Below are 11,743 nucleotides of genomic sequence, written 5' to 3'. Positions count from 1 at the left end.
GACTAGACTATTGTTGATTCCTCAGAGGCCCAGATTCCCAGCCAAAATGCCTAGCATGAAGCACTTCAAATCACTTCACATTCATTACTAATGTTACAATCATAAAAAGCTCTAGGAAGAAACTATTGTAATATTACCTTAAAATGTCTTTTTCAATGCTTCTGAATGTGATCAGTTCTGATCTCTCTCCAATATAATGGGGAAAATGTGCTGTCTTTAGAAGGCAAGACATGTAAGAGCCCTGTCTTCTGAACTTAGCCCCCAAATACATTCAAGGCACTGGAAGAATGTATGTCAGACCTCCTGGAGAAAGCCCCAGTCCCTATTTCTGCAGGGCTGGAAGATACATTGCTCAGGGAAGGATTTATTCCATGTGTGGACCTAGCTGGCAGAGACTCAGCCAGCATCTGCATTTGGTATGGGCCATTTGCTTAGGAATAAAATTATGATTCACGCAGAAAGCCTAAGGCTAGAGAATGTGGAGCCTGCAGGAAACAAAAGGCAGAGGATACGTTGGGGTGAGTATTCTAGTCATCTTTGTCCAAATGAGACAATAACTAAAAAGTGAAGGGGAGGTATCTCTGTCTTCTGTGAACTATCCCCTGTAGCTTTGTGAACTAGTTTCCCTGTCTCTTCTTGAAGGTGGGGGTGGAAATGCCTGTCTCTAGTTGACTTACTCTAAAGAGACTAGGGTTACAGTCTTGCTCTGGACTAGCCTTCTTCTGACTGCCTGGATCTGAGACTATGTCACTCTAAAAAGCCACCCAGCGTTTCTCATCCACAACCTGTTTTGTCATCAGGGCAGGTCCGATGGAAATTTATTCTACATGGAAACCTCTAATTATTTTCCTTTCCTCTGACCAATAAGCGCTTTTTCTGTCTCTGCCCTGACCCAACCACTCTCTTCCCCTCCCCTCCTCTGAACCATTCTGTCCCCACCCCCTCCTCGACTAGCCGCTAGGGATGGTTCCGGCTCCTTACATGTTTCAGTAGGACAGTTGTTTTCAATTACATTCCAAAGCATGGGCGAGCGTTTCTGAAAGCAGCTTCCCGGTTTTCAATTGACCGTGGCAATAGCAGCCTCAGAGAAGAAAACTCTTTCCAGGAAGAATGCAATCCTCACTTACTCAGAAAGCAATCTGAGGCTTCTTTTTTCCGTTGTACAGCAACAACAAAAATCACTGGGGGCTTTTTTCCTGTGTTCAAAAGGAGAGGTTGCTCAGCAAAGCACTCTATCTAGAAGTAAGTCCCTCAGAGGTCAGGATGAAGGGGCCATCACAGAGACTTACAGCCTCCAGGGCTGGGCGGAGACCCAAGAAAAGCAAGAGTGAAGGCCCAGGTCTTTCACTGCTGGAGAGTGTGTGAAATGCAGGCCAAAATTAGGCCTCACAGTCTGCAAAACTAAGCTTCTCCATCTGCAGCAAGGAAAGAAGCTTGGAACTGCCTGGCTAGAGTACTGATTGATAGGAGACAACGAGAAGAAGGCAGAAGGAGAATAATAAGAGAATAAGTCAGGAAAGGGGGTCGAGGCTGGGCTCAGCCACAAACCATCTGTCTGTCTTGTGCTGGAGACCTTCCTTTTGTTTCTTTAGATCCACTTTCCACCCTCTCCACCCTGCTGTCTGTCTTGAGAGGCTGCCTCCCAAGGACTGAATCAAGAGCAACGTGGTCTCTGGCTTCTGGTTGGGGTCAGTGGATGGCAGCGCCTGGCAGGAGATCAGAGGGAGGAGGTGGGTGGGGCCTTTGTTCCCCAGCTTTCTCTCTCTACACTTTAAGGTTGGCTGCTTCTATCCACTGAAGGCCACAGCCAGACAGCCATGTGTTCCACCTCCTGGAACTACTCTTTTCTTCTGTCCTTTCTGCCTGAGGGGTGGTGATGGTTCCACAATTGCAATCCCTGAGAGGTATTGAGCCATACTTGTTATTTTTCCTGAACCCTGCCCATATCTCTGTAGAGTCCATTACGAGATGTTTCTCAGTGATGCAGTTTGGGTGTGCCTCCTGGGACCCTGAAGGATATAGCACCCAAGCCATCTTTATGATGTTTTGGGGAGGAGGGACTCTACATCTCCAGGACCCCTCATTATAGAACCCTGGAGAATAATGTTACATGAAATCAGTGACTTTTCTTTCTTCAACTTGAAAACTGAGGTCCAAGGAAGTAAATCATGTATCTGGTCTACCTCCCTTAACCCGTATTCTGACAGCCACTGAAGGGAGGCTGAGGAGGGTAGAGTGTGATGCGATAAGCCCCCACCCATGCTTCAATTACAGTAGCTCTATTTTATCTGCTGAACAAAATTTTCAGCAGAAATTCCAAAATATTAGAGAATGGAGATGATCGCTGGAGAGCACTGTGTGTTACAGAGAAAAGCCACTATGTACACTGGAAATGAATGCGACCTCTGGTGTTATTTTAGTAGAAGAATGCTTATTCTAGGAAGAACTGAAGGAAGGTGCCGTGGGAGCATGTCGCAGTGCCTGCCCACCACATTCCTTCCTTTTAGAACTGACTCGTTCTTAGGGCGCTTCTGCAGGAGGGGCACAATGATTGCAGACCCACCCCACCGCTGGCCACAGCTGATGTCATTCAAGTGGACACCTGGCCCAGGAAGAATACATCCATAGGCTAGGCTGAGAAAGACAAGCTTCTTTCTCTTGAGAATTTGAGCCAGGCGACCCCCTTTGTAGTGAAATGACCTTATGCCCTTGAGCAAAAGTCATGTGGCACGGGCACAAGAGAGAGGTTTAGACCATCTAGAGGCTTTGGCTAGTTGAAGCCACGAGGAAAGTGAAACTAAGCACCTGTGGCAGAAGCCAGTTCACGGCCAATGGAACAGAGCAGGCCACAGAGAGCATCTTTCTTGTTTTCTCCATATGGTCTCTTGTCTTGGCTTCTAAGATCTCTGCAAACCCTATCATGCTGTCTCTTTTTCCTGCCATTGGACTCTTAAGACATTGCCCTGACATTTACTAACAAACGCCCTATTCTTTTGCTTGAGAAATGAAAAAATAGATGTAAGAGAAAGGACAAATCTTCCTTACAGAAGAATTTCAAATAACATGTGAAGATATTTCTCCTTTAGTGAATGGAAGTTAACTCCCCTCCTTTTAAGTGTGGTTTGGACTTGGTGACTCCCTTATAACAAATAGAGGACAAAAAGGGAGAAAATAGTGACTTCATAGTGGAGAAACCTGACAGATGCCACTATAACCATTGATCGAGTTTAACCATTGATCACCAGTTATTTGTCATGTAGGTGTCATGTACTCCCTGATATTTACCCCTTGAAGAGAAAAGTCACTTCACTTCTGTGGTATTCCTCACCCCTCAAATTCATAACTCTTATACAAAAATGAAAAAAAAATCAGATAAATCCAACCTGAGAGACATTCTACAAAATAGCTGGCCGGTACTCTTAGAAAGCAAGGAAAGACTATCAAGACACTATCGCAGATGAGAGGAGACAAGAGACGTGACAGCCAAAGGACAAGTGGTATCCTGATTCTAATCCTGGAATTTCTAATCCTGGAAAAGAAAAGAGACACTAATGGAAAAGCTGGTGAAATCCAAATAAAGTGTGTAGCTTAGACAACGGTGTCATACCAATGGTAGTTTCCCAGTTTTGATAAATGTACCATGGTTATATAAGATGTTAACATTAGGAGAAGCTGGATGAGGGTACGTGAGGACTCTATGCATTATCCCTGTAACTTTTTTGTAAATCTAAAATTATTTCAGAGAAAAAAACCAGACTACAGAGAAGTTCACGGAGTCTCCAGGAGCACCAGAGGACCAATTGTGGTGGCTACAGAGCCAGAAACTGTTGCCAAACCCAGTGTTTGGCCCAAGGAACCGGGCCAAGAAAGACTACACAGCCCATGCTAGGCACAGACGCTATAAGGCCTCACCATCAGCACCATGAAGCCAGGCCCTCATCTGTCATTTCTGCTTCTAGAAATTGGATGTCACTTCTGCTACCACCATCTGTCACCAGAATGGAGTTGGGACAGCCCCTGCTTCCTCCCATTGCTGGGCTATGTTTGCACAATGGCTGCGGGGAAGTTGGGACTTGAGTATCTGACATTTCAGCTTCTATTTCTGGGAAGGGAGCTCTCCTTCATAAAATAGGAGATTTCCCAGACATAAGTATGCTCAGTAGCCAGAAAGAAGGCTAAATGCCCATCATGGTGATTGAGATTGTCTAACTGGGGTGGTCACACAAGGACCCCTGGAGGAAGTAGAATGTAGATAGGCCAGTGTTGTAGTGAAACCCGATTTGGAATAAAACCGGACAGCATTCAGCACTTAGCCCTGTAATGGAGGTGAGATTCTGATAAGTAGAAATGCACCGTTCTCACACAAAAGTTATGTTGAACAAGCAGTAGGTAAAGCGTAATGAGAAAACTTTATTTTTGTCTTCCACTGGCCCTTTCAATCACCTCTGTGAGATCATATCTGCTAAGTTTTCAGGCGGGGGTAGGGGAGGTTCTCAAGAATTTTCTGGTCCTTCTTGAATAATACACACACTTCTAGGGTCGCTTCAAGTTACACGTTATGACTTCAGATTAGCATTAAAATGTCAGCCTTATGTAATGGTCAAAATTTCAAATTTGCTTCTCAGTCGAGCCTTCTTCCCCTTCTACAGGTTTGAGCCTGAAGTCAGGGAAGGGAAAGGCCACCCTTCCCTCACATCTGTTCTTCCTCTAACTAATCATGTTTCAACTTCTCCAGGGTTGAAGCACAGTAAGGGTACTAGGTCAAGGGAACAGAAAAGTTTCTACTTACCTGGTACTGCTATATAGTTAGAATTTGTAATCTCTATTTTTGTACAAGTTTAAAGGACTTTTCTTACAAGATTTAACATGGTTCTTCAGAAATTTTTGGAGATCTCTTATCTGTAATTCCTTGGCAAGGCAAATGCCAATGTTCTCTGGCTGGTCACTTCCTTTCCTTCTCATTCCCTGGAAATCCAGGAGTTCCCCATCTTCTCCCCATTTAAGTCTTAGGTCTCTAGATCACCCTCCTGGATATGACCTGAAATGACCCCATGCCACCTTGTTCTCTGGATGCACATCTGGCCTACAAGAAACACTCATGTAGTCACCCATTGACCTGACTGACAGACTCTGGAAGGGCTGACCTCCTATCATGGGCACCTCTGGTGGGATGAACTGGGATAGAGAGAGCCGCAGATACAGCCACCCAACGTGGAACAATATATGGTCAACTTCAACAGTATAGTTCTGGTGGATTCTCCTGTCCCAGAGGCCTACTAAAATGCCAGTTACCTTTCCAAATGTGATCTGTACACTAAACCAAGATGAAATATTTCTCCTTCTTCCTCACAGATTCAAACATTCCAAGTGACCACATTCATTCTATTTCTATTCCACAATAAAACCAACTTTCCCAGATAAAACTTGTTTGATTTCCATTCAAAATACATTCTTCTGTTGGAGCTCATGCTCCTGAAATGAGAAGCTTATAGCAAGAGTGCTAACAGAATGCAAATATCTTCAAAAAAACACTAGCAAACCAAATCCAGCAATATATATAAAAGATTGTACACCATGATCAAGTGGGATTGATTGGTTAAATATCTTAAAAATCAATTAATGGAATATATCATGCCAATAGAATAAAGAACAAAAACCACATGATCATCTCCATAGTTCAGGGAAAAAGTGTGACAAAACTCAACATCCCTTCCTGATAAAAAATACTCAACACACTAAGAATGGAAGGGGACTTCCTCAACCTGATAAAAGGCATCTACAAAAAAAATCTACAATTAGCAATATACCTAATGAGAAGAGACTGAAACTTTCTCCCTAAGATGAACAACAAAACAAGGAGGTCCACTCCCACCACTCCTATTCAACATTTTACTGGAGATTCTAGCAACGGTAGTTAGGAAAGAAAATTAAATAAAAAGCACCTAATTTTGAAAGGAGGAACTAAAACTATTTGTATTTGCAAGTGAAATAATCTTGCATATAGAAAATCCTAAGGAACCCACTAAGGAACAATTAAAATAAAAATACTTTAACAAACTTGTAGATTACAAAATCAATAACGAAGATCAGTTGTATTTCTGTACCCGAACAATAACAAAAACAAAATTAAATTAAGAAAAGAATTCAATTTACAGTAGCACCACAAAAAATAAAACATTTAGAAATAAATTTAATGGAAAAAGTGCAAGACTTGTACATTGAAAACAACAAGACACTGTTAGGGGAAAAGAAATCTAGAAAGACCTAAATAAATGGAAAGGCATTCCATATTCATGGACCAGAAGAACTCACTATTACTCAGTCATAAAAAAGAATGAAATCTTGCTATTTGCAACAATATGGATGGATCTAGAGGGTATAATGCTAAGTGAAATAAGTCAGTCAGAGACAAATACTATAATGATTTCAGTCATCTTAGAATTTAGGAAATGAAAAAAATGAACAAAAGAGAGAGAAAGAGAGAGAGAGAGAGAAACAAAAAATAGATTCTTAAATACAGAGAACAAATTGGTGGCTGCCAGAGGGGAGGTGGGTGAGGGGATAGGTCAAATAGGTGAAGGGCATTAAGAGCCCACTTATGATGAGCCATGGGTAATATAGAATTGTTGAATCATTATATCATACACATGAAACAAATAAAAAACTCTATGTTAACTATGCTGGAATTAAAATAAATAAATAATAAAAAAGATACAGTAGTCTCCAAATTTATGGATTCAATGCAATTTCTATCAAAGTCTTCACTGCCTTCTGTGCAGAAATTGACTAGCTGATTCTATAGTTCATATGGAAATTAAAGGAGCCCAAAACAACTAAAACTATCTTGAAAAAGAAGGACAAAGTTGGAGAACTCACTTCCCAGTTTCAAAACTTACTGCAAAGCTACTGTAATCAAAACAAAGTGGCACGAATATAGGTGTATATATATTTATATATATATTCAATGGAACAGAATTGAGAATACAGAAATCTCTCACATTCATGGTCAACTCATTTTTGACATGGGAGTTAAGACAATTAAATGGGGGAAAGAACTGCCCTTTCAACAGTGTTGGGACAACTCGTTATCACATGCAATAGGATGAATTTGGACCCCTACTTTATACCATAGACACCGTATCTTAAAATTAACTCAAAATGAGTCAAAGATATAATTTTGAGACCTAAAACTATAAAAGTCTTAAAAGAAAGCAAAGGCCTCCATCTTTATGACTTCAAATTAGGAGACGGTTTCTTAGATACAAGACCAAAAATACAAACAACAAGAGGAAAAAATAGATAAATTAGACATCACAATTAAAACCTCCTTGGGGCGCCTGGGTGGCGCAGTCGGTTAAGCATCCGACTTCAGCCAGGTCACGATCTCGCGGTCCGTGAGTTCGAGCCCCGCGTCAGGCTCTGGGCTGATGGCTCGGAGCCTGGAGCCTGTTTCCAGTTCTGTGTCTCCCTCTCTCTCTGCCCCTACCCCGTTCATGCTCTGTCTCTCTCTGTCCCAAAAATAAATAAACGTTGAAAAAAAATTTTTAAAAATAAAAAAAATAAAAAAAATAAAACCTCCTTGAGGGAGGGGAGGGTAGGTGACGGGTATTGAAGAGGGCATCTTTTGGGATGAGCACTGGATGTTGTATGGAAACCAGTTTGACAATAAATTTCATATATTAAAAAAAATAAAAAATAAAAAAATAAAACCTCCTATATTTTCTAGCACGTCATCCAAAAACTGAAACGACAATCTACAAAATGAGAGACACTTTTTGAGTATCACATATCTGATAAGGATTATTATCCATGATATGTAAATAACACAGTGGAAGAATAAAAACAAATAACCCAATTTTTCTTTTATTTTATTTTATTATTATTATTTTTTTTTATTTTTGGAACAGAGAGAGACAGAGCATGAAAGGGGGAGGGGCAGAGAGAGAGGGAGACACAGAATCGGAAACAGGCTCCAGGCTCTGAGCCATCAGCCCAGAGCCTGACGCGGGGCTCGAACTCACGGACCGCGAGATCGTGACCTGGCTGAAGTCGGACGCTTAACCGACTGCGCCACCCAGGCGCCCCTAAATAACCCAATTTTTAAAATGGACAAAAGATCTAAAGAGAAATTTCTCTAACGAAGATATGCAAATAGCCAAGTACATGATTGCATACCTTTGTGAAAACACTAAAAACTATGGAATTGTATACCTTGAGTGGATTGTTTGGTGTGTAAATAACATCTCAATAAAGCTGTTATTGGGTGTCTGGGTGGTTGAGTCAGTTAAGCATCTAACTTCAGCTCAGGTCATGATCTCACCGTTCATGAGTTCCAGTTCCTCATTGGTTGAACACAAGCCCTGCTTCGGTTGAGCTCCACTTCTCTCTCTCTCTCTCTCTCTCTCTCTCTCTCTCTCTCTCTCCCTCTTCCCCTTGTGGGATTCTCTCTTTCTCTCCCTCACTCTTTCTGCTCCTCACTCACCTGTGCCCTCCCTCTCTCTGTCTCTCAAAAAATAAATAAATAAATAAAGCTGTTATTAAAAACAAGTGCGAGGTAATCTTTACTTTGAGAAACCATGAGCAGTGCTGAAATGAAATGCTGAAGAGCGTTTCTAAACTATTACAAAATACAGTAAAAAGTGCTAAAAGTTGTGGTTAATGAGCTACTGTTTCTTAAACCCAACACAACCAGTGGAGAAACTGCAATGAAAAGTGAGATTTTTAACTAGATGGTGATTTGGTAAAGCCGTGACTTCTTGGCTGATTCCAAGACAGAGCCTTGGCTTAGGGTCTGCCGCTAGTTCAAGGCCTCCTGGCTCCCAGCTGTGGGCAGACAGCAGTGTCCCAGCAGACCTGGGCTGCGTGTGATAAGGGGTCCGGCAGGGCACAGGCCCTCAAGGCAAGTAACCCAGAGTAACTGTTCCTAAGGGTCCCATGAAAACCATAAGGCAATGGATGCCTAGCCATAGGGTTCATACTCCCAGCTGATGATACAAGGAAAATAGGGACCACTGTCTTTGCCTGGGCTCCCTTAACAGCAAAGGCTCATCTGTGAGTGGGAGCAGGAGTGAGGGACAGGGATAACAAGCAGGGCAGGAAGAGGTTCCACACACCCATATATCTGTCTTCAATCTTCATGACAGTCTGAGAAGCCTCACAGAATGCATCTTAGAACTGTTGATACCCGCTATATACAGGTATTTATTCCTTAGCTCCTCTTTGCTGCTGGGTAAGGGTTGTTGTGTGGGGAGTTAACTCTCTCACTTCTGGGTTGTGCAAGTACAGGTTCGCACAGGCATGCTGCAGAGATACCGGGACCCAGGGCACACTACACCCTCATTTATGGCTATAAATATGCCTGGAACTGGTAGCCAGAGCCATAGTTGGAGGAAAAAGCCAAGCTGAGAGAATTTTAAACAATGCTTAAGAGGTGTCTGATGCAACAGTCATCAACTAAATTCTATGCAGTCTCAGAATCAGCTATACAATTAGCAGGGCGCAGTGAAGCATGAAAATGTGGGAGCTATGTTCAAAAATTATTGGAATTTCAAGATGGTTACACAGAGCATTAATCCCAGCCCAGGTCCTTCTGAGGCCTGTGTGGCTGCACTGGTTGCATATGCCTGTGGAGCTGGTCTTGTCTGGACTCTTAAATAGCGAGTTAGTCCTCATCCCCAAACCTTGCTAATGCACACACACACACACACACACACACGGGATGACTGACCACATCTTCCTAAGGAACACCGTCATTGAGGAGCTGACTTTTCTCTTCCCTGCTTCTCCCTGAGGTCTAGCCATGCAGCCATAAGCATGGCCTCCATACAGTTCTTGGCCCTGCTGGCGTGTGCTGGGGTTTTTCCAGGCCGTGGTCAGATCTGGACAAAGGAGAGAATTTTGCATAAAGTTGCTTATTTTTCCCCCCAAAGTTCTTTATTATAAGAGTTTGTCCTTAAGAAAGGAAATTATGGTGATGGTAAACAGCACTTTTTATTTTGGTAAAGTTATGGTATTAATTTTTTTTTAAGTGGCAGTCTTTTGCTAATCCTAGACTTAAAAAGAAAATTACTAGGGTGCTTCATTGGCTCAGTCGGTTGAGTGTGGGAATCTTGATTTTGGCTTAGCTCATGATCTCACAGTGTGTGAGATCAAGCCCCATGTTGGGCTCTGTGCTGGCAGTGCAGAGGCTGTTTGGGCTTCTCCCTCTCCCTCTCTCTCTGCCTTCCCCCTCAAAATACATAATTAAGCTTTGAAAAGAGAAAAGAAAAGTAGTAGCCTGTGAATGCTTGGGAATAATGGGATGGGAAGTGGGAGAAGGGGTAAAGGTTTCAAATCAAAGCCCTGGCCGATGTAGGGATTTGATCCGGTTTGGAAAGGAAGGGAACAAAGCAGAATATTTCATCAACAGTTCAGCAGCCCCTACAAGATAGAGAACCATTAAAATCCCTGATTTTACAAATGTTCCTGATGTGTTCTTTCTTTCATCCATTTTCTTGCCAAGGCTCCATCCAAGGACAAAGGGGAAAGCAGTGCCTGCCCAGTGGGGCATGAGCATGTGGGAAGCTCCCCTTCTGAAAAACACATCACCTATCCTTAAACCACCCACCTGAAATTCCATTACCACAACTACTTCAATTCCATGTACTGCTTTGGGTAGAATATGAGCCTCTCGTTTACTGAAGTGGCCTAATGTATTAGTTCTTTTAAAATGCATTAAAAGTGCAGGTAAGAAAAAGTTTTTGTAGCAGTTAGTGTAGTGCCTGATGCACTGAAAATTCTGTATGGAGGTGGTGATGATGATGATGATAATGATATTAACATCACTAAATCTTAACAAAACCCAAAGAGGTAGGTTTGGAGGAAGAAATTGTTGTCTAAAAAATCGAAATTCAATGAGATTGAATACATTACTCAAAGCCACACTGCTTGGAAGCAGAGAGCCAGGATCCAAAACAGAGGCAGAGTCTAGATCTAACCACTCTGTAGTGTCTCACTCTGTAGGCCTCGATGGGAACATGAGGGGCACCCTGAGGGACAGGTGGGCGGAAGTGGAGGTGGGTGGGCCAGTGAGGTCCCTCATTCTCACCACACCACTGAGTTTTCAAGTGAAAAGACGAAGCCCTTTCTGAACCTCTATTTCTCTTTGTCCTTTTTTCCATACCTTCTCTCCTGTCACTCCTTGTGTGATTCTGGAAGAACCTATCAGAGGAAACAAACCAGAAAGATCCTTTCAGGACAACATCTCGCATCTGCATCTAGGGGAAGTGTCTAGTATTTGGTGTCTCACAGACAGTAGGTGCCTTATAAATGTTTGCCAATCATTATGAAAAGGCAGCCCTTTCTAAGTGTTTGCCAAACAGACAGTGGTGTTCTTGAGCACCTTAGCCAAGGGCTCCATCACTGGGCATGCCCGACAGTGGGTTCCATGCCCACTTTCAACCGTATATGTCTCCCTACACATGGCCAACCTCAAACTCATTAATTACAATGCTTCTGAAAGATGTAGGTGTGTAGCACAGTCCCATTGTCAATTTCAGGGAGTGTCATCTGATACATACCTATTATTCACCCTCCGTGTCTAACAGCCCCAGAAATCCGAAAAACCAGACGGTAAGAACAGCACCTGTCTCAATCTACCTAATGCAGGACTCTAAGGAAGTGCACCCAGGTGTTTGAGCAGGATCCCTGAAAGATTAGAATTTGCCAAAGCCTCCAGATATGGAACAATGTTAGACCCTCCATT

General features: G+C 42.6%; 1 protein-coding gene across 3 annotated transcripts in view; it reads right to left on the bottom strand.

Annotated features, from left to right (window-relative positions):
• Window positions 1–8,095: 8,095 nt before the first annotated feature.
• The window catches only part of CSPG4B (chondroitin sulfate proteoglycan family member 4B), a 75,364-nt gene continuing 71,716 nt past the window's right edge, over window positions 8,096–11,743 (bottom strand). Inside the window, exons 12-13 of one of the 3 annotated variants that reach the window (XR_002745510.2) lie at window positions 11,162–11,199; window positions 8,096–9,878 (exon numbers count right to left, since the gene is read on the bottom strand). The gene's annotated coding sequence lies outside the window, so the exon portion shown is untranslated. Of the gene's footprint in view, window positions 9,879–10,155; window positions 11,200–11,743 lie in introns of those variants that run through there. The other 2 variants (XR_002745511.2, XR_006585209.1) reach the window with 2 other exon arrangements.

The sequence above is a fragment of the Felis catus genome, chromosome A1 (assembly GCF_018350175.1).
Source record: "Felis catus isolate Fca126 chromosome A1, F.catus_Fca126_mat1.0, whole genome shotgun sequence".
In the NCBI taxonomy this organism is placed as follows: domain Eukaryota; kingdom Metazoa; phylum Chordata; class Mammalia; order Carnivora; family Felidae; genus Felis; species Felis catus.
The sequence above is the reverse complement of the archived record's forward strand: the minus strand, read 5'-3'. Positions and strand labels throughout refer to the sequence as shown.